The sequence below is a fragment of the Pteronotus mesoamericanus genome, unplaced genomic scaffold (genome assembly GCF_021234165.1).
Source record: "Pteronotus mesoamericanus isolate MK-2021 breed Mesoamerican mustached bat unplaced genomic scaffold, CSHL_Meso_final contig_50, whole genome shotgun sequence".
Classification (NCBI taxonomy): Eukaryota; Metazoa; Chordata; class Mammalia; order Chiroptera; family Mormoopidae; genus Pteronotus; species Pteronotus mesoamericanus.
The window spans coordinates 18,398,660-18,419,044 of NW_026555186.1; the positions used below are offsets into that span (position 1 = coordinate 18,398,660).

General features: G+C 39.8%; 1 protein-coding gene across 3 annotated transcripts in view; it reads left to right on the forward strand.

The window, feature by feature from the left end:
• NDUFAF2 (NADH:ubiquinone oxidoreductase complex assembly factor 2) overlaps positions 1-20,385 on the forward strand; it is a 250,622-nt gene that overhangs the window by 173,258 nt on the left and 56,979 nt on the right. The window contains exon 5 of one of the 3 annotated variants that reach the window (XM_054578384.1): positions 4,217-6,609. The exons of the other annotated variants lie outside the window; for them this stretch is intronic. The gene's annotated coding sequence lies outside the window, so the exon portion shown is untranslated. Of the gene's footprint in view, positions 1-4,216; positions 6,610-20,385 lie in introns of those variants that run through there. 3 annotated transcript variants of the gene reach the window in all.

The window sequence follows — 20,385 nt, forward strand, 5'->3', positions numbered from 1 at the left end:
TAATTATATTAGCTATGTCAAGTCACCTTTTATTTCTGTCCTGGCATCATCTAATTATTAAATAAGAATTGCCATTCATTTGGAAAAAACTATATATGGTGTAAGAATTCTTCAAGGTAAAAGCAATATGTATTGCGGGAACAGCCCTGAGCAGCTTCACCTTCACTAAGTAGATTTTAATTTGACACCTTTCACCTTCACCTAAGCAAGCTATTGAGAGTAACCATATAAAACATGTTAATCATATTTACTCTGTTTTCAAGAACATTGTCCTTTGTGTCATACAGTGCCATTTTATATAAAATGCCATTTAAGGTAGGCTAGAATATGGTTCTGAAAAAGTTTTGGAAGCCACTTTTTAAAATTTTAATTTAATTTTTAAATTTATATTTCAGTTACAGTTGACATACAATATTAGATTAGTTTCATGTTTACAATGTAGTGATTAGACATTTATATACCTTACAAAGTGATAACACTAATAAGTCTAGTACTCCTCTGGGACCATACATAGTTAATTACAGCATAAGTGACTGTATTCCCTACGCTGTACTCTACATCCCTGTGACTATTTTTGTAACTAGTATTTTGTACTTGATCCCTTTTACCTTTTTCACCCATCCCTCCAATCCCCCTCCATCAGACAACCATCAGTTTGTTCTCTGTATCTGTAAGTTTGTTTCTGTTTTGTTTGTTGTGGGAAATCACAATGGCATTTGTCCTTTTTTGTCTGATTTACTTCACTCAGCATAATACCCTCTGGGTCCATTCATGTTGTTGCAGATGGTAAGATTTCACTCTTTTTTATGGCTGAGTAATACTCCATTATATATATGTACCACTCCTTTTTTATCCACTCATCTATTCATGAACACTTAAGTTGCTTCCACATTTGGCTATTTTAAATAATGTTGCAATGAACATAACTGGTGCATATATCTTTTAAAAATTAGTATTTTGGATTTCTTCAGGTGAATACCCAGAAGTGGCTTAAGTTAGGAAGTGAAACCACCTGAAATCCAAAAACTCCATTCTGATTCACATACGTCCTCCTGAAGTATAATAAATAACAGTGGTCCATATGATGAGTTTCTGGAGGCATTGAATTTGGAGTTTTCCTTAATATTTAAATTTGACCTTGATTAAATACTCTTCTGTTCACTATAAGCAGATAATAATACTGCCTCCATACAGGAAGCTGGACCAGTAGTCTCTGGGGATTCTTTTCATCTCTAGGTTTTAATATTCTGTTGCAGGGCAATACTGCATTTGTGGACTTTTATTAGTAATGAATAAAGGTGTATGAGAATCTGATTTAATCTCCAGTTCTAGATTTATATTTGATCTCATTATATGGACCAAAGAAACCATTTAGTATTTATGTGCCTAGGTTCCCATGTCTATAAAATAGGGTTGATAATACCTGTTTTTTGCAACACTAACTAGTTAATGAATAAACATGTAGCCCCCTTTTAATAAGAGTTTGTGTTCTAAAATTCATTTGTAAGTTGATTGTTGGGGGCGCACTCTGATTCCCAGGGAATTATGTCATTAATAGTAGTTAAGTTCCTCATTTAACCTCTAAATGCCTGTTTGACACACAGCATAAGTGGAAAGAGTGCTTCTGAATAAAAATAGTAGAAGATACAGGATTTTCAATACTGGTAATACAGTAGTAAAAATTAAATGAATTTTTGGTTGCCTTACACGATAGTAAGACTTTTTTATAAAGAGTGATAGAAAATGTCTATTTTTTCAAATTTTTCTACCATAAATGGTATGAATGCTTTGTCAGCACCTTTTGACCGTCTTACCATATGTGCAGAGTGATACATCTTACGATATGTGCAATCCTGGAATCAGTGTGGCAGCTGTTTTCAAGTCTGCTAAACCCTTTTATAACACAGGAAACTAAAGTTACATATGGGTCTGTAAATTATTCATGTGTGTATGCAGTGCATATGGGATATATTCATATACATTAATCTGTGATGTACCCTTCTCCTCCACTTTATTGTCCATAGAATGAAGTACAGACTCCTTAGAGGAGCCTAATGATTCTTACCAGTCTGGCCCAACCTGCCATATAAGTCTTCCAAGTGATAGAGGACCATTTATGTCAGACCTCTGCCGCCTTAAGAGATTGCTTCTTAGTGCAGTGGTTGTAGTATAGTCCCTGGAATCAAAGTACCTGGTTTGAATTCCAGCTCTGCCTCTTGCTAGATGATGACGTAGCTATGAGAATGCACCTCACAAACCCGCACAGCAAGGAACCTAATTGACCAAAGGCCGCAGCAGCTGTGCCCTGAAATCCATCACTACGTTTGTGCCAAGGCCTTTAATTCTTCACAGCTTGCTGACTAAATGTGACAGAGATACTAAGACAACCCTGTTTCTGGAAGTCCTCTGATGGCCAACTAGGGCTCAAAGACTACCTCCGCTGCTTTACCAAGCCTTCCTTAAACTGCATGGTAACCCAGGGCACCTCCACCCAGCCCTTTTCCTCTCTCACTTGGGGTCGGACTTCCGTCGTGGTGTGACAGTCCGCCTAGTCTTGAACAGCTTTCTCCTCATTTTCTCTTTCAAGTATTGCTTGTAATAAAAATCCTAAACCTTTAATCCCATCTTTGCTTTGGGGATGGTAAGATCGGGATTTTGAGCAGGCTCATCCATTACCCAATCTGAAGATGCCACCCTGGCTGGCCAGTGGGGCGCTCACTGCCCTCTGGCATAAGGCTGCAGATTAATTCACCAGCCTTGGCCTGGGACAGTGTCCCTGTGGAGGGGAGTTGTGGTAGGTGTGCAGGGCTGTTAATAAGCAGTTAATAGCCAAGTGTGAGAGCTGAAGAGTCGCTGTGGTAGCTTATAGAGATGTCTTTATCACCTGTATTGGAAGGACAGACTCCGTTGAACCGTAGGCCGAAGAGCTCGCTAATTGTTGGAGTCACCGAGCTCCAGAGACATGTGAGCATTGGAAGGCATAGGCAAGGCAGGACTATCAGTGTGAAGTCAAGGAAACCCAGGATCCTAAACATGGGATAAGGTCATCTGGACGGGTGTCCCTCTGGACCCTTAGGGGCTGCACAGGTAGCCCTTCTCTAGTGAAAATGAGCTTGTTTGATGTGCTGGAAGGTGCTGTGGAAGCTCCTTGCCCATAAGGCAATAGCTTCCTTCCCTATGCTGCCCCTCTCCTTTTCTGGCTACGAGCTAATAACCAAGCCAATAACTGGGTTATATCCCAGCAAAGGAGGCTATTCCCCTAAAAATATGCAAGGTTTAACTGGCATATTTTGACAAGAAACAGGGGAGGACTCCTAGAATTGGATTTCTTTTTTAAATTTATTTTTATTGTATTTTTTCCATTACCATTTATCACGTAACACCCTCTTCCATCTCCACCCACGCCCCTCCCCACACTGTTACCACCTCCAAGAATTTTTTTTTTTTTGCTTGATCCCTCCACCCTCTAACTTCCTGTCCCAGAGATGTCATGTTCTCTGTCAGTCTGTCTATTTTGCTTGCTAATCCAGTTTGTTCATTGGATTCCACTTATGAGTGAAATCATACGGTATTTGTCTTCTGACTGGTTTATTTCACTTAACATAATGTTCTCCAGGTCTATCCATGCTATTGCAAAGGGTAAAATTTTATTTTTTACAGCCAAGTTGTATTCCATTGTGTAAAAGTACCATAGTTGTTTTATCCACTCATCTGATGAGCACTTGGGCTGCACCCAAATCATGGCTATTATAAATAATGCTGCAGTGAACATAGGGGTGCTTATATTCTTTCGAATTAGTGTTTTGCTTTCTTCAGATAAATTCCCAGAAGTAGAATTGCTAAGTCATAAGGCAATTCCAGTTTTAATTTTTTGAATAAGCTCCATACTACTTTCTTCCACAGTGGCTGCAGCAATCTGCATTCCCACCAACAGGGTAAAAGGGTTCCCCTTTCTCTACACCCTCACCAGCACTTGTTATTTGTTGATTGATTGATGATAGACATTCTGACAGGTGTGAGGTGGAATTTCATTGTGGTTTTAATTTGCATTTCCCTAATGTATGTCTTCTTTGGAGAAGTGCATATTCAGTCCTTTGCCGATATTTTGATTGGATTGTTTGTTTTTATGTGTGTTTACTATTGTAAGTTCTTTATGAGTTTTGGATATTAACCCCTTATCAGATGTATTGTCTTTTTATTTTGTTGATTGTTGCAGATGACATGATATTGAGAGAAACCTAAAGATTCCACCAAGAAGCTACTAGAACTTATAAATGAACTCAGTAAAATACCAGGATACAAAATTAATATCCAGAAATCAATTCTTCTTTTATATCCCAATAATGAACTATCAGGAATGGAAATTAAGAAAATGATCCCATTCACAATTGCTTCAAAAAGAGTAAAATACCTAGGAATAAATCTAACCAAGGATATAAAAGACCTATACTCAGAAAATTCTAAGACACTGAAGAAAGAAATTGAAGATACAAATAAGTGGAAGTATATACCATGCTTGTGGATGGAGAGAATTAATACCATTAAAATATTCATACTACCCAAAGCAGTGTATAGATTCAACACAATTCCTATATAGATACCAATGACATATTTCGCAGAACTAGACCAAATATTTCAAAAATCTATATGGGACTGCAAAAGGCCCCAAATAGCAACAGCAATCCTGAGAAAGAAGAACAAAGTTGGAGAAATCATGCTACCTAATATCAAACTATACTATAAGGCCACAGTAATCAAAACAGCATGTTACTGGCATCAAAACAGACACATAGATCAATGAAACAGAATAGAGAGCCCAGAAGAAACCCACACCATTATAGTCAATTAATATTCCACAGAGGCAGCATGCACATATAATGGGCTAAAGATAGTTTATTCAATAAATGGTGTTGAGAAAATTGGACAGATATGTGCATAAGAATGAAATGACCATGTCTTACACCACACACATGAATAAATTCAAAATGGATCAAAGACTTATATGTCAGACTAGAAATGATAAAAATCATAGAAGAAAACATAGGCAGTAAAGTCTCAGACATTGCTGGTAGCAGTACTTTCTCTGATATACCTTCTTAGGCAAGGGAAACAAAAGAAAAACAAATGGAACTACATTAAACTGAAGTTTTTGCACACCTAGGATTGGATAATGAAGGCGTTCAAGGGGGGCCAGAACGTGAGGTTGGATGAACAGAAATTTGGTAGTTTGGGAGCACTTTTTCAGATATGGAAGAATTTTGTTATAGACTAAATGTATCTCCCCCATATTGACATATTGACCTAATCCTCAGTGTGATGGTATTTGGAAATGAGGCCTTTGGAAGGAGATTAATTCATGAGAGTAGCGCCTTTACAAGTGGGATTAGTGCCTTATAAAAGAGAGCCTCCTTGCCCCTTCCACCATGTGAAGCACAGCAAAAAGCCTATCAGCCAGGTAGTGGGCTCTCATGAGGCACCATATCGGCCAGCTTCTTGTTCTTGGACTTCCCACTCTCCAGATCTGTGGGAAATAAATGTTGTTGTTTAAGCCACCCAGTTTATGGTATTCTGTTATACCAGCCCAAATGGACTAAAACAGACCCTAATGGTGGGGGAAAACTTGCTACTGGGATGGCTTTTAGAAATGACAAAAACATCATTTTTCAAGTCAAAGAAAAAGAAATGGCAAAAACAGCCAATCTCAGCAAAGTGAAAAATGTCTGTGAATATACACTTCTCCAAAGAGGGCATACAGATGACCAATAGAGATATGAAAAGATGTGCAATGTCATTAACCCTCAGAGAAATGCAAATTAAAACCACAATGAGATATCACCTCATACCTGTCAGAATGCATATCATCAATCAACAAAGTGTTGGCAAGGATGTGGAGAAAAGGGAACCCTTGTGCACTTCCAGAGGAAATGCAAATTGGTGCAGCCACTGTGGAAAGCATGAAATTCACTCAAAAAACTAAAAATGGAACTGCCTTATGACCCAGCGATTCCACTTCTGGAAATACAGAAACCTGAAACCCTAATTCAAAAGAATATATGCACCCATATATTCATTGCAGCATTATTCACAGTAGCTGAGATTTGGAAGTAGCCTAAGTGCCCATCAGTACGTGAGTGGATAAAAAGCAGTGGTACATATATACAATGGAATATTACTCAGTCATAAAAAAAAAAAAGAATGAAATCTTGTCATTTGTGGCAGTATGGATGGAACTAGAGAGTATTATGCTAAGTGCAGTAAGCCAGACAGAGAGAATAAATACCATTTGATGTCACTTATATGTGGAATCTAAATAACAAAATAAATTAAAAATTTTAGTTTAGACAGACATAGATACAGAGAACAAACTGACAGGCAAGCGGGGAAGGGTGTTGGGGCAGGTGAAATAGGTGATGGGATTAAGTAGTACTAATTTGGTAGTTACAAAATTGGCATGGGATGTAAAGTAAAGCATAGAGAACATAGTTAACAATATTGTAATAACATGTTGCCAAGTGGGCACTTGTAATTATCAAAGGGAACACTTTTTAACCTATATGAATGTCTCTGCTGTGCTGTACACCTGAGTCTAATACAAAATAGTGTTGAACACAAGCTGTAATTGAAAAATAAAATTATAATAAAAACAAAATGAGTTGCTGTGGCAGACTGTAGAGGAATGGGTAAAGAGCTGAAGGAGCCCTGGCCAGTGTGGCTCAGTTGGATGGAACATCGCCATGTACACCGAGAGGTTGGTGGTTTGATTCCCAGTCTGGGCATGTGACTAGGTCGTGGGTTCAGACCCCGGTCAAGGCATGTATGGGAGGCAACCAGTTGATGTTTCTCTCTCTCTCGACCCCCTGCCCCCTAAAATCAATAAATGTATTCTTTGAAAAAAGAGCTAAGGGAAATGGGCATGCTGAATGGATAATGCTTCATGAGAAGGCCCAGAGGATAGACTATTCTCCCAATGCCACCAGGAAAGCCCTGGTGAGAGCGGCACCAGCATCACTAAGAAGTCTGGTGGTATCTCTTCCCTGCAGGCCAGGTAAGGGAAGCAGCCGCAGAGCTGGCTCATTAACACCCGTAGGAACAAGAGAGTCCTATAGTAACAGAGGCCAGGTGGTGTTGCTTAACTACCAGGAGCTAGAAGGCCACAATTACCATAATGACTGGCAAGGTCATTCTTACAGCCAAAGGAGCTTAACCTACAAGGAGCTGTGGAGACAGCTAATAGAGCATAGTCTCCCTGGGGCAAAATAGGCAGTCCACCAGGGTGCTGATTAACATCTACTATCATAAAAGGCAAGAATAAAGGGGCAGGGGGCTGAGGGCAGTCACCACAATAAAAAGTCATGATCCCTTGCTTAGTTCCCAGACCTAAGAATTTTCAGGGCTTTATTACCATTTATTAGAGTGACTGTACATTGGGGACAGGGTAGAAATCACGTGTTTTGAGTTCTCTTGGTCACAGAATCCGAGTCCATGTTGATGTCTGGAGATCTAAAACAATATCATGACCTTCCTGTTAGAATGGGAACCTACCAGACCGAGTGTTCTGGCTCAAGTTAGTCTCACAGTGGACCCACTGGGTTCATGGACTCACCCAGTCGTCATTCCTAGTCATCAAGTGCATAATTGGAATTTGTGGATGTGGCAAATGGAGGAACTGCCACATTAGGTCCCTGGTGTGAAGCAGGAGTTATAGCAGGGATTGCCAAATGAACCCCTCTGAAACTGCCCCCCCGACCCACTCCTGCCAAGGTAATAAATCAGACACAGTATCTCGTTGAAATAATTAGATTAGTGCAACCTAAATGATATAGGGGTGCTGGTCCTAAACAATTTTTAAAATTTGCTAATCTGTCCTCTCAAGAAACTGGGTGGATCCTGGTGTATGACTATAGACTACTGCTAACTAAAGCAAGTAATTACCCTGCTCATAGCTGCTGCTCTGTGCTGGACTTGTTGCTGGAACAGATTAATATGGCCTCACATCCATGGAATGACATTGATTTGGCAATGTGGATTTTTTTTTTTCCATTCCAATTGGAAAAGAGTATCAAACAGTTGATGTTCACAGTCAACAGTATTGATTTAGACAGTTTTCCCTGAGGGCTGTGTTAACGCTCTCATCCTCAGTCGTAATATAATATGAAGAAATATGGACCACCTACGTGTCCCTTAGAACACCACACTGGTCCATTTTATTGACAACATCATGCTGATTGGATGGATGAGAAGGGGTGGCTAGTATGCTGAAGGCCTGGCTAGGATACATGCACTCCAGAGGGTGGGAGGTGAACACAAGATTCAGGAACTAGCCATTGCAGTAAAGTTGCCAGCTTTCCACTGGGGGGGCGGGGGGTGGGGCGCAGGATATCCCCTCCACAATGAAAGACAAATTGCTGCCTCTTGCAGCCCACCACAAAGAAGGAAGGAGAGTACTTTATAGGCCTCGTTTACTTCTGGAGACAACACGTTCTAAACTAGGAATAATGCTCTCACTTACACACCGAGCTACTAAGCGATATGAAAGGCTGCCGGTTCTGAAGGGGCCCAGAGCAGGAAAGGGCTCTGCAGCAGCAGCTCCAGGCTTCGGGGCAGGCATCCCTGACTGACACTTGGACCATGTGATTCAGCAGACGGTCGGGGTGTCAGTGGTGGGAAAGATGCAATGTGGAACTCATGGCAAGTCCGGGGGAGAATCCCATCACAGGGCCCTGGGATTCCAGAGCCGTAATGGCGCCTGCAGCAGATGATTGTGTGCCCATTGAGAAACAGCTCTTGGAATGTAACTGGGTCCTGCAGAGATGGAATGCTTCACCGTTGGACACTTAAACCCGCCTCTCCTCTCTGTCCCTGTCGAAGTGAGTAGCCAATTTTATAACTCCATCATTCTACCTATATTTTTTAGTTGACAGAAATTCTAAGAAGTGTTTCCCTTCCCCGTTTTTCATTTATAACAGAGAGACTTAAGGATTCTCATGTCAACATTAAAATCCATTACTGTCATTGCTTTTTTAGGTGTTTTAATTATCCCGATTTGACCAATAGGAGCCCCAGAATGTGCCCTGTGTGTGTTAGGAGCCCCACTGTGTCATGTCCTCATCATTCTTTGTGCCCTTTATTCTTTTTTGGTACAGCCACATGTTCCAAGTTCACCTTGTACTTTCTCTGCCCCAGCCCTGGAATCAGCCATATTTTCAAGGAGCCCTGTTTTTTCTTGTGGAGAATGACAGTCTGGAACCAAGAGCTGAGTGCTATGTTTGTTCATTGCTGCTGGTATGTCATTGCTCCTAGGCCCTCTCAGCAGGCAGAATCATACACAAATGTCTATATCTACTTCCATACCTGTTGAAAACCGAAGTTCATACTGACACCTTCAATTCTAGGCTATCACCACTTTCTAGTTTTACCTTTTCCACCTTGGTAACTCCCTCAACAGAAAGAAACCTGGTTGTCATTATCATCAATATATTTACCCATTTGCTCAAGGCTAGAATACATGAAAGGTTATTTTAGAAGTGCTCTCTTATTATTGTGAAAGGAAAACTGACAAGATTTTTAGGTGTCCCGTTTGTTTTCTACCCGTTCTCTCACTTTGGCAGCCATCTGAGCCATCTTTTAAAATAGGTTAATAAACTCAAACTTAAGCCCCAAATAAGCATGTCAAGACTGAAAACTGAGTGGCTCAGGGAATGAATGTTTAAAGGGCTATAGAGCTTCAACAGTCCAGCTCACTAGCGTCAATCCTCATGTTTGCTGTAACTCATAGTGTCTGACACAGAATTGGTTATGGTGGGTAATAGTAGCTGATCATGGCTTTATTGTCCCAGTCTTAGTGAATATAATAATGTCACTAAGAATTGCCACCTCAGCTGAAGGAAAGGGCAGATTTCCTCTCAAAGGTGCTGTTTAATCATTGTAAAAGCAAATTACAATAGATTGTTCATAAGTCACTTCTGCCCATGCATAAAGTACTTAAAGCACAATTACATCTTTTATAACCTTGCGTTATGATCATAGCCTTTCAAAAATCACATCAGGTTTTACGAGCTACTAATATTTGAACAAATATTTAGAAAATGGTTCAAGGAAAAACATGCTATCACAAAGACAGTACTCTTAATCTGGAAGGCTAGCACTTTCTGTACGAAAAACTAACTGATGTTGGAGAGATGGCATTTTGTAGTTGGAATATAAAAGTTCAGGATCCTGTGCAAATGTGCTATGAACTTCATGTTCAAGGATACAAAGTCATTTGTGCCTTAAGGAGAATTTTTTTTTGTCTTTTTAAATATGTTTTATTGATTATGCTATTATAGTTGTCCCATTTTGTTCTCCCCTTTATTCCTTCTGCCCTGCACCCTCCCTCCTTTGTGCGTCTCCTGCCTCCCCCCCCCCCCGCCCTCAGTTCATGTCCATTGGTCGTAGGTATAAGTGCTTTGGCTTCTCCATTTCCTGTGCTATTCTTAACCTCCCCCTGCCTATTTTGTACCGACCAATTGTGCTTCTTATTCCCTGTACCATTTCCCTCATTCTCCCCCACCATCTTCATTTCTGTAATTCTGTTCCTGTTCTAGTTGTTTGCTTAGGGGTTTTTTTGTTGTTGTTTTTTAGGTTCAGTTGTTGATAGTTGTGAATTTGTTACCATTTTACTGTTCATAGTTTTTGATCTTTTTCTTAGATAAGTCCCTTTACCATTTCATATAATAAGGACTTGATGATGATGAACTCCTTTAACTTGACCTTATCTGGGAAGCAATTTATCTGCCCTTCCATTCTACATGATAGCTTTGCTGGATAGAGTCATCTTGGATGTAGGCCCTTGCCTTTCATGACTTTGAGTACTTCTAGCCAACCCCTTCTTGCCTGTAAGGTTTCTCTTGAGAAACCAGCTGATAGTCTTTTGGGAACGCCTTTGTAGATAACTCTCCTTTTCTCTCACTGCTTTTAAGATTCTCTCCTTATATTTAATCTTGGATAATGTAATTATGATGTCCCTTGGTGTGTGCTTCCTTGGGTCCAACTTCTTTGGGACTCTCTGAGCTTTCTGGATCTCCTGGAAGGCTATTTCCTTGGCCAGACTGGGGAAGTTCTCCATTATTTTTCAAATAAGTTTTCAATTTCTTGCTCTTCCTCTTCTCCTTCTGGCACTCCTATGATTCGGACACTGGAATGTTTAAAGTTGTCCCAGAGGTTCCTAAGTGTCTACTCATTTTTTTGAATTCTTGTCTTTTCATTCTGTTCCAGTTGAATGTTTATCTCTTCCTTCTGTTCCCAGTCATTGATTCGAGTCCTGTTTCCTTCCCCTCAGTGTTGGTTCCCTGTATATTTTTCTTTATTTAACTTTGCATAGTCTTAACCTTCTCTTCCATCCTGCAACCATACTCAACCATTTCCGTGAGCATCCGGATTAACATTGTTTTGAACTCTGCATCTGATATGTTGGCTATCTGTTTATCGCTTAGTTCTACTTTCGGAGCTTTGATCTGTTCTTTCATTTGGGCCATATTTCTTTGTCTCAGCGCATCTGTTATGTTGGAAAGGGTGGAGCCTTAGGTATTCACCAGGCTGGGGCAACATAGGTCACTGCGTTGTGAAGCTGTGTGAGGGAGGGGGGATCTGAGAGGGAACAACGCTGCTTGTTTGGCGCTCGGCCGGCTTTCAGTCGCTTCCCCCGCTACCCACAAATAAACTCGGCCCTTCTAGTGTTGATTTCCAGGTGGGTGGGTTTGTGTACATTCTAGGATCCTGTGGGTCTCTCCAGTGGACTCTCCTGTGAGTCTGGGAGTTTCTTCCGCTGCCGCAGCCCCCACAGCTTTTTACAGTCAGAGAGTTTGAGGCTTTTCCCTCACTGGAACCCTGGGTTGTGGAGTCTGTCTCACTCCCCAGCTCTTCCTCCTGGTTTATCCCCACTTGAATACGGGACCACCCAGTATGCCAGCCACCACCTTGCCACACGTCCTCTCTTCTCCACTGCACATCTCCACCCCTCCTACTGGTCTGGATGAATGTTTATTTTTTACCTCCTTGGTTGTTGGACTTCCATACAGTTCAAATTTGTTGTTGTCCTTTTGGTTGTGTGATGAGGCAAAGTGTATCTACCTACCTCTCCATCTTGGCCAGAAATCAACCTCTTTTTGCTTTTAATACTTTGTATAGTTTGCTAAATATTTTCAAGCAATTTCAACTTGCCATGATAGCATTGAATGGTAACCTGTCCAAAGATGAACGAATCTTTTTGTATTGATGATATCTTTGAGGAATGCTTAAATTTTGCTTAAAGAGACCAGTATTCAGTGTTGTTATATACACTGGCTTCTCCCTCCAAAATGAGAGGTAAACTTAAAATTATTTACTTTCATCAGCATGAAGTCAGTACATTAACACATTTTTTTTTGAGGGGGGGTTATTGTACCTTTAGACTTACTGTTAATGTGCTCTTCACTAAAAACAAATTTTATATTAAATCCTAAGCTGACCTGTTTTCCTTGAACTTGTATAACTGGGAAAATGTTTGGGAAAAGAAAGAGGAGCACTTTTAATCTTTGCAAAGCACGTTGACCTAATTCATAAGGCCATGTGAAGGCTGGAATTATGTAAGCTGACCTGCTTTGACAAATGGCCTTAACTGAATGTATCTATAGTTAGATAAAACTTCTAATGAAACAAAATATAAATTTATTATTGGAAAGTGCACCTGTCAGTTTACTTTCACTTCATCTCTGTCAAAGCAGGTTGGATCAGTTTTACAAGGAAACTAATGCATATTCCTAATGCTAAGACAGTCTGGTGGGGATTCTTGAAAGTAGGTTACTTTTTTAGCCAAGCATCATTAAATGTCTGTGGTAGGCAGCTTCTAAAATGGCTCCCATGATACCCATGTCCCGGCTCCACGCCCTTGTCTTATCTCTTCCCGTTGAGTTTGGGCTAGACCTAATAGCATGCTTTTGAGGAACAGAATATGGCCAAAGTGATGGGATGTCACTTCCAAGATCAGGCTACAGAAAGAGCCTGGCTTCCATCTTGCTCACCGTCTTTCTCACTTTAATGGAAGCCAGTTGCCAGGCCGTGAGCTGCCCTACAGACAGGCAGGGGGAATAAGAATGGCTCCTGGCCACCTGTCAGTGAGAAACCAAACACTCCCAAGACCATGGGAGTGAGCCTGGCTGCAGGCTCTTCCTGTCACCGCTGGGGATGACAGCAGCCCCTGCTGGACAGCATGCACGCAGGCTGTGGGAAACCCTGAGCCCTGCCAGGCCCAGCTTCCTGCCCAAGAGGAACTGAGAGGTAATACGTATTGGTTTTTTTTAAGCTGCTAAATACAGGGATAATTTGTTACTCAGCCATAGATAACTAATACAGTGTCCTTTCTAAAAAATAAAAAACCACAAAAGACCCTCAAACGTTTTTCTGGTACAGTTCTAGTTAGCATTTCCAGGTAACTGGTTTAGCACAGTGGTTTCCGACCACTAACAATATTCAAATTAGCAGAGTTATAAAGAAATACAAGTGCCTGAGCTTTGCCCCCAGAAATTCAGTTTGAATTGGTCTGGGGTGAGGTCCAGGCCTCATTATTTTAAAAAGTTCCTCAGTATTTTTTCAGTTCCAATGAGCAGATGAAGAATTACTGATTCTATTTTGTCTCCATGTGTTTTGGTGATTGGCAGTTAGCTTTCAGCAAGACTTGGGAGATCTTCAGCATTAGTTGTGTTGGCTTTTGGAAAGCAATCTATTTTCCATAACCAAAGAAACCTTTAAAATTGAACCGTACATGCTGCTTTTCACTATTTGATCCACTCACACTACATGTTTCTCCTTAGACACCTTTGCCCCACTTCCCATTTAGGTGAGTAATGCCTTGGTTTGCCCAACTATTAGTAGAATTTTGAACTGACATCAGATTACGTTGTGTCATGAGGTAGGAAGGGTTTGGATGGTGACATCCGCATATCCTCTTTATGATCTGGTCATTGTTTTAATTTCAGAGAAGCAATACACTCAGCTCAGTACTTGAGTCTATTTAAAGCATGTTAACCCCGTGTATCAGAGCAAAGTTACACATCGTTATTGTGAATCCCTGACACTGTCATATGTGCTTCCCAGTTCCCATATATTCATACATTGTGGATGCTTTTTTTTATGTTAAGGAACAAAGATATCTAGAATTTCCATTATTGCTATTGATAAACTGACAATTTTGAACCTTTAAAACTATTTTCTTGCTTCCTGCCACGGGGAAATACAACTGAGTCTTGTCGTGCAAGGATTACACTCTGTCTCATCGTCAAGCCCACCCTCAGGCTGGTGTAAAAAAAAATGCTTATGTCTGCATAACTTGTTTCTCTTAAGTAAATCAAACCTGTAATTCAACTTGGCTGCCTCTAAGTCATTTTGATTCCTGCCAACAAGAATGTTAATGAGTTTAGTATCTCCACAGCTTTATTCATGTGTAAGACCCAGTTCCTTGTGCCTCGTTCCAGAAGGTGCCTCTCCTCCATCTGATAAAGTGGAAAGCTGGAACAGGTCACACAAAGCCAGATCATTGCTTCGACTCAGGTTATTGTAAGCAGTGTTCCCTAATTCTTCCTTTTGGTTTTAGAATAGCAAACAAAGTTTCTGGGGCTTGGATTTGAAAAATTATCCATAGTCTAGTAATTCTTGTCATGAAGAAACATATTCATGCCCTTAGTCTTCCTTCTTTTATTCCTTTGACAATGATAAAAAATTAGGTTTTACTTTCTGCTTTTGAGTTTTGGTTTAGCTCCATGGATTTACAGTTGTGGGACTATTTCAGAACAAGTGATACTTCCATAGATTCCCAAAATCTATGAAACTGAGTATGCTAAAATGGACATGAACCTAATTTGTCAAAAAAAATTAAGATAAAAATTTAAAAGAATATAGACCAGTTGTTTCTAAATTTCTCTCCATATTAGAAACACCTGGAACCCAGACCTCACCCCAGACCAATTAGATAACACTTTCTGGGGGTGGGGCATGAGAGTTTTGATTCCTCATGTCATTAGAATGTGCAGACAAGCTTGGGAACTACAGATTTAGACAACTGTTACTTCATGATGGGAAGAGAGCACAGCTCTGGCTTCTCATATTCTCCCCACCCTGCCCTTGGCGGGAGGTCTTCTGCTGTGCAGATTCACCATCAATTTTGCCAACTTTGAGCCTAAGCAGAGACACAGAATGAGAGGAAATTTAATCACTGATAGGTGACGATGAACGAAGACCGGAGGCGGTTGTAAAATTGTTGATTTGCAAATTTTAAAAAAATAATTTTTATTTGTACTTTTTCCAAATAAAAATTTTTTATTTCAGGTTTTTTCCATTTTATTTTCAGACACTAAGAGCTTCTTAAACAGTTAGTTTTATGAAACTCTGGTCCACCAGGGTGACATTTTTGTCATGCTTTGGGTGATTGTTTTAGAATTCCTTCTTGGAGTTAGTCATCTTTAAAATATCTAACAGAGAGAGAATTATCCATTCGCCTTGTTTAAAGAAACAGTTTGGCACAGTTTGACACAAAGATGAGCTTTTAAAATTTTATTTTCCTTACATATACAGCTCATGACTTATTTATATTAGCAATCACTGGCTTTCCACAAACTGAGGAAGCTTGATTTTAAATATAACAACCACTGTTTACTCAGAGGGACTGAATATACATAGTTGACACCCTTTATCATAACTCTAGCATTTGTACAAATAACCACCATTGCTGGCCTATAAAATTTTAAAGCTAATGGTGTAACACAGTAAAAGGATGATTTGCTATATGCCTATATGTATCTTGAGAGATTAATTTAAGAAAGTAAAATTGCAATTGAAGCTGCTGGATGGTTGAAATTATCTGAATAAGTGTGATCTTGACTTTAATGAATTAACAAGTAAGCTGCTTGCTATATGTAATTAATTTTAAACCATATTATTTTTTCATGTTAAAATCATTTTTATTTTTAAATTACAGTTGACATACATTATTACATTAGTTTCAGGTGTGCACCCCAGTGATTAGACATTGCATGACTTACTAAGTGATTATCCCAATAAATCATATCCATCTGACACCACAGGTAGTTATGATGACTATTCTGTAACAACCAATTTGTACTTCCCAAGCCCTTCACCTTTTTCACCTATCCCTGCAACCCTCTACCATCTGGCAACCATCAAAATATTCTCTGTATCTACGAGTCTGTTTCTGTTCTGCTTGCTTCGTTTATTTTGTTTTTTAAATTGTTAATAGATATGTATTGCCATTTTATTGTTCATATTTTTTATTTCTTCTTAAAGAAGACTCTTTAACATTTCATATAATGCTGGTTTGGTAGTGATGAACTTCTTTAGCTTTTCTTTTTCTGGGGAGCTTTTTATCTGTCCTTCAATTCTAAATGATAGCTTTGCTGGGTAGAGTAATCTTGGTTGTAGGTCCTTGCTTTTCGTCACTTGGAATATTTTTGCCATTCTCTTCTGGACTGAAAAGTTTCTGTTGAGAAATCAGCTGATAGTCTTACAGGAACTCTTTTGTAGGTAACACTCTGCTTTTCTCTTGCTGCTTTTAAGATTCTCTCTTTGGCCTTGGCTGGTGTGGCTCAGTGGATTGAGTGCTGGCCTGTGAACCAAATGGTCACTGGTTTGATTCCCAGTCAGGGCACATGCTTGGGTTTCAGGCCAGGTCCCCAGTGGGGGGCATGTGAGAACCAACCACACATTGATGTTCCTCTCCCTCACTTTCTCCTTCCCTTCCCCTCCGTCTAAAATAAATAAATAAAAGCTTTAAAAAAGGAAAGAAAGAAAGTTGTTTAAAAAATAAAGATTCTCTCATTGTCTTTAACCTTTAGCATTTTAATTATGATGAGTCTTGGTGTGGGCCTCTTTGGGCTCATCTTGTTTGGGACTCTCTGTGCCTCCTGGACTTGTATGTCTATTTCCTCCACCAGTTTAGGGAAGTTTTCCATCATTTTTTCAAATAGGTTTTAAATTTCTTGCTCTTTCTCTTCTCCTTCTGGCCACCCCTGTGATGTGAATGTTGATATGCTTGAAGTTGTTCCAGAGACTCCTTACACTATCCTCATTCTTTTGGATTCTTTTTTCTTTTTTGCTGTTCCGAATGAGTGTGTTTTCTTCCTCATATTCCAAACCACTGATTTGATTCTCAGCTTTATCTACTCTACTGTTGATTCCCTGTAAGTTATCCTCCATTTCAGTTAGTAAATGCTTCATTTCTGACTGGTTCTTTTTAGGCTGTTGAGGTTCTAAGTTCATTGAGCATCCTTATAACCAGTGTTTTGAAATCTGCCTATAGTAGATTGCTTGTCTTTATTTTGTTTAGTTCTTTTTCTGGAGTTTTGTTTGGTTCTTTCATTTGGGACACATTTCTTTATCTCCTCATTTTGGCAGCCTCCCTGTGTTTGTTTCTATTTATTAGGTGGAGCTGTTATGTCTCCTGGGCTTTGTCAATTAGCCTTACATAGGTATCCTGGAGGGTCCAGTGGCACAGCCTCCCTGATCAGCCAAGTTGGGTGCCCAAGGTGTGCCCCCCATGTGGTCTATGTATACCCTCCTCTTGTAGTTGAGTCTTAATTGCTGTTGGCATGTCAGTGGGAGGGATTTATCCTGAGGCCAGTCAACTGCAAGGACTGGTGCAACTATCAACCTCTGACCACCATGGAGGATCAGTTGTGCAGGGTCCCACCCCACAGAGCAGGACTTATTCAGCAGGGCTTCATGCCCACTGAGCCTGCCCCTTGAGTGTGTCACTTGTGGAGGCGGTTGGGCGGTGATGCTTTGATGTGGTCTGAAGCTGTCCATTGGGTACACTGGCCCTGGGGCCTCTTGTGAGTTGCAGGCCAAAGTCAGCCACCACCTCTGTTCTGCCTAAGGCCACACGGCATGAGCTACAAAGCAATGTGCAAATGGCTGCTAGTTGTGTTGGGCTTGGAGGGCCCAGGTGAGGCCAAGCTGTGAAGTAAGGCCAGCTGCTGCTAGTGCTGGGCCTAGATCTACTTGGGAGAGGTACAGAGCACACTGAGGCCAGATGCTGCTTGTTTGAGAGATATTAGGAAAATCTGAAGCATGAACCAAGACAGGTATTAGTATAGAAAAACCACTGCTAACAGCTTGGATGGGCCTGAAATTTGGGTGGAGCAGGGCCTCGGAATCACCAGGGTGAGGTGAACAGTGTGAGCCAGGTTTAGGTAGTCTGTTAAATTATATTTGATTTAGAAACCAATTATACTTAATTTTTGTTCTAGTGTTCAATTACAGTCATCTGTACTACCATGAGCAGGCTCTAGAACCTAGTCTTGCTTTGGTTATCTTACTCTTTGGTCACTGACTACTTCTGAAGAGTGGGAAAAGAAGGCATATGGCTGCCATCTAATATGTGATTTAATTCCTCATAATATTTCTTCAGGGAAAAGGTTGCTTAAAACTTATAAAATGCATGGCCCTGGCCAGGCAGCTCAGTTGGTTACAGCAGCGTCACAATATGCCAAGGTTGCAGATTTGATCCCTGGTCAGGGCACATACAAGAATCAACCAATAAATTCTTAAGTAGAACAACAAATCAATGTTTCTCTCTTCCCCGCTCTCAAAAACCAATAAATAATAAAACCAAATTTTTTTAAAAATGTATTTTTTTAACTCTGATTTTATTCTACACCTAATCGTTTGGGAAGGGTCGTAGAAATAAATGAGAACATGTGTTGTCTTATTAAAACCAAAAGACTGAGATGTTGCAGGTACTTGCTAAAATAATGTTTTTCATATGAAGATTTAAGGAAACCAAGGACAGTTGTGATGTGTTGGAAGCTTACCAGCTATGCCATCGGAAGGCCTGGGTTTAAATTACAGTGACTAGATAGATAGGTAGGTAGATAGATAAGTAAATAAATTTTAGTTACAGATGTAAGGTGGTGTTAATTTTAAGCATTTTCTTAAATGCTTTTTAAAATATATGAGTTTACATTTTGTCCTAGAACACATTTGCTTCTGCTCCATAAAAAAAATGTTATGTACTGAGTGTCTCTCTTATTTCATTACAAGTGAGGGCAACTGTGGTATATATAAGCCAAATGGTAACTAATCCTAACACAATGAGATTTGATTTTGAAGTAAGTCTTAGAATTTGTGTTTGAATGTGAGTGGTATTTTAAGAAATTCAAATTCAGTGTCACCCCATTTATAACAGTGCTGTTGGGAACCAGAGTTACCAGTTATGGTCTATAATATCATGTTCTGACAGTATTTGGGGGAATACCATTTGACCCATAGTATTTTTGAGCCAACGGGTGGGCTATAATGTGCATACTACTTAGGTAAAGTAATGCAACTTCATTATAAGATTGTTCTAAATCTTTTTTTCTTCCTTCCTTGCAGAATTTGTCCCTAGTTGCCTTATTTTAAAACAACAGTTAGAGGAAGTATTATCTCAGGATGAAATAAAGACCAGCCTAAAAAGAAACAGCCATTTTCTTTGAGTGTTTATCTTTGCCAGGATTAATAGAGGCAAATAATTATTTTGCCTTTAAGGCCTTGATTCTGGATATTAGATTAAATAGACAGAGTGTTGACCACATATGACTTAAGCAGTATTGGTTATTTTACCAAACTTTGGATCAAGATTTGCTTGCAGGAAGCCATGCAGTGGGTAAACCTTTGGAAGATCCAAAAGTGAACCTATTGCTTCTACATTCTTTCCACCAGAACACTACTTTGTGGTATTGATTTTGAAAAATGAAATTTCGCTTCTAGGAGCACAGATCAGATTCAGGTATTCTTAAATGTAAAACTGTTTTGACCCACCCAGGAGCTATAGAATAATAATGATCACACAGGGAAGAATAAAGTTGCTGTACAGATTTTTCTGTGTTCATTTTAGAGAATCTACTCTGGAGTGTAGAGGTGGGCAGTTAGCAAACCCAGTTTCTTTCTCGTATAACACATCCGAGTTTGATGTTATCAGTCTGTTACCGAGATTCATATTGGGATACAATATGATTTAGAGATACAAAACTGATACAAAAGATTTAGAGAATCTTTTCTCTACACTTGACTGTGTACCATATGCACCAGAAACATCCATATAGCCCAGCGTTCTCTGTTTGGCAACTTAACATAAATGAAATCACACTTGCTGTATTCTTTACTTTAGTCTTGCTTCTTCCATTTTTTATCCACGTTGCTGAACGTAGCTGCAGTTTGTTCATTCTCACTGCTTTGTAGTAGTCTTTTGTATCAATGTACCACAATTTATTTATTCTTCTGTGTTGGACATCTGGGTTGTTTACAGTTTGCACCTACTATACATACTGTTGCTATGGCTATCCTTACGCTATCTCTTTGCACATGATGTAATGAAACTGT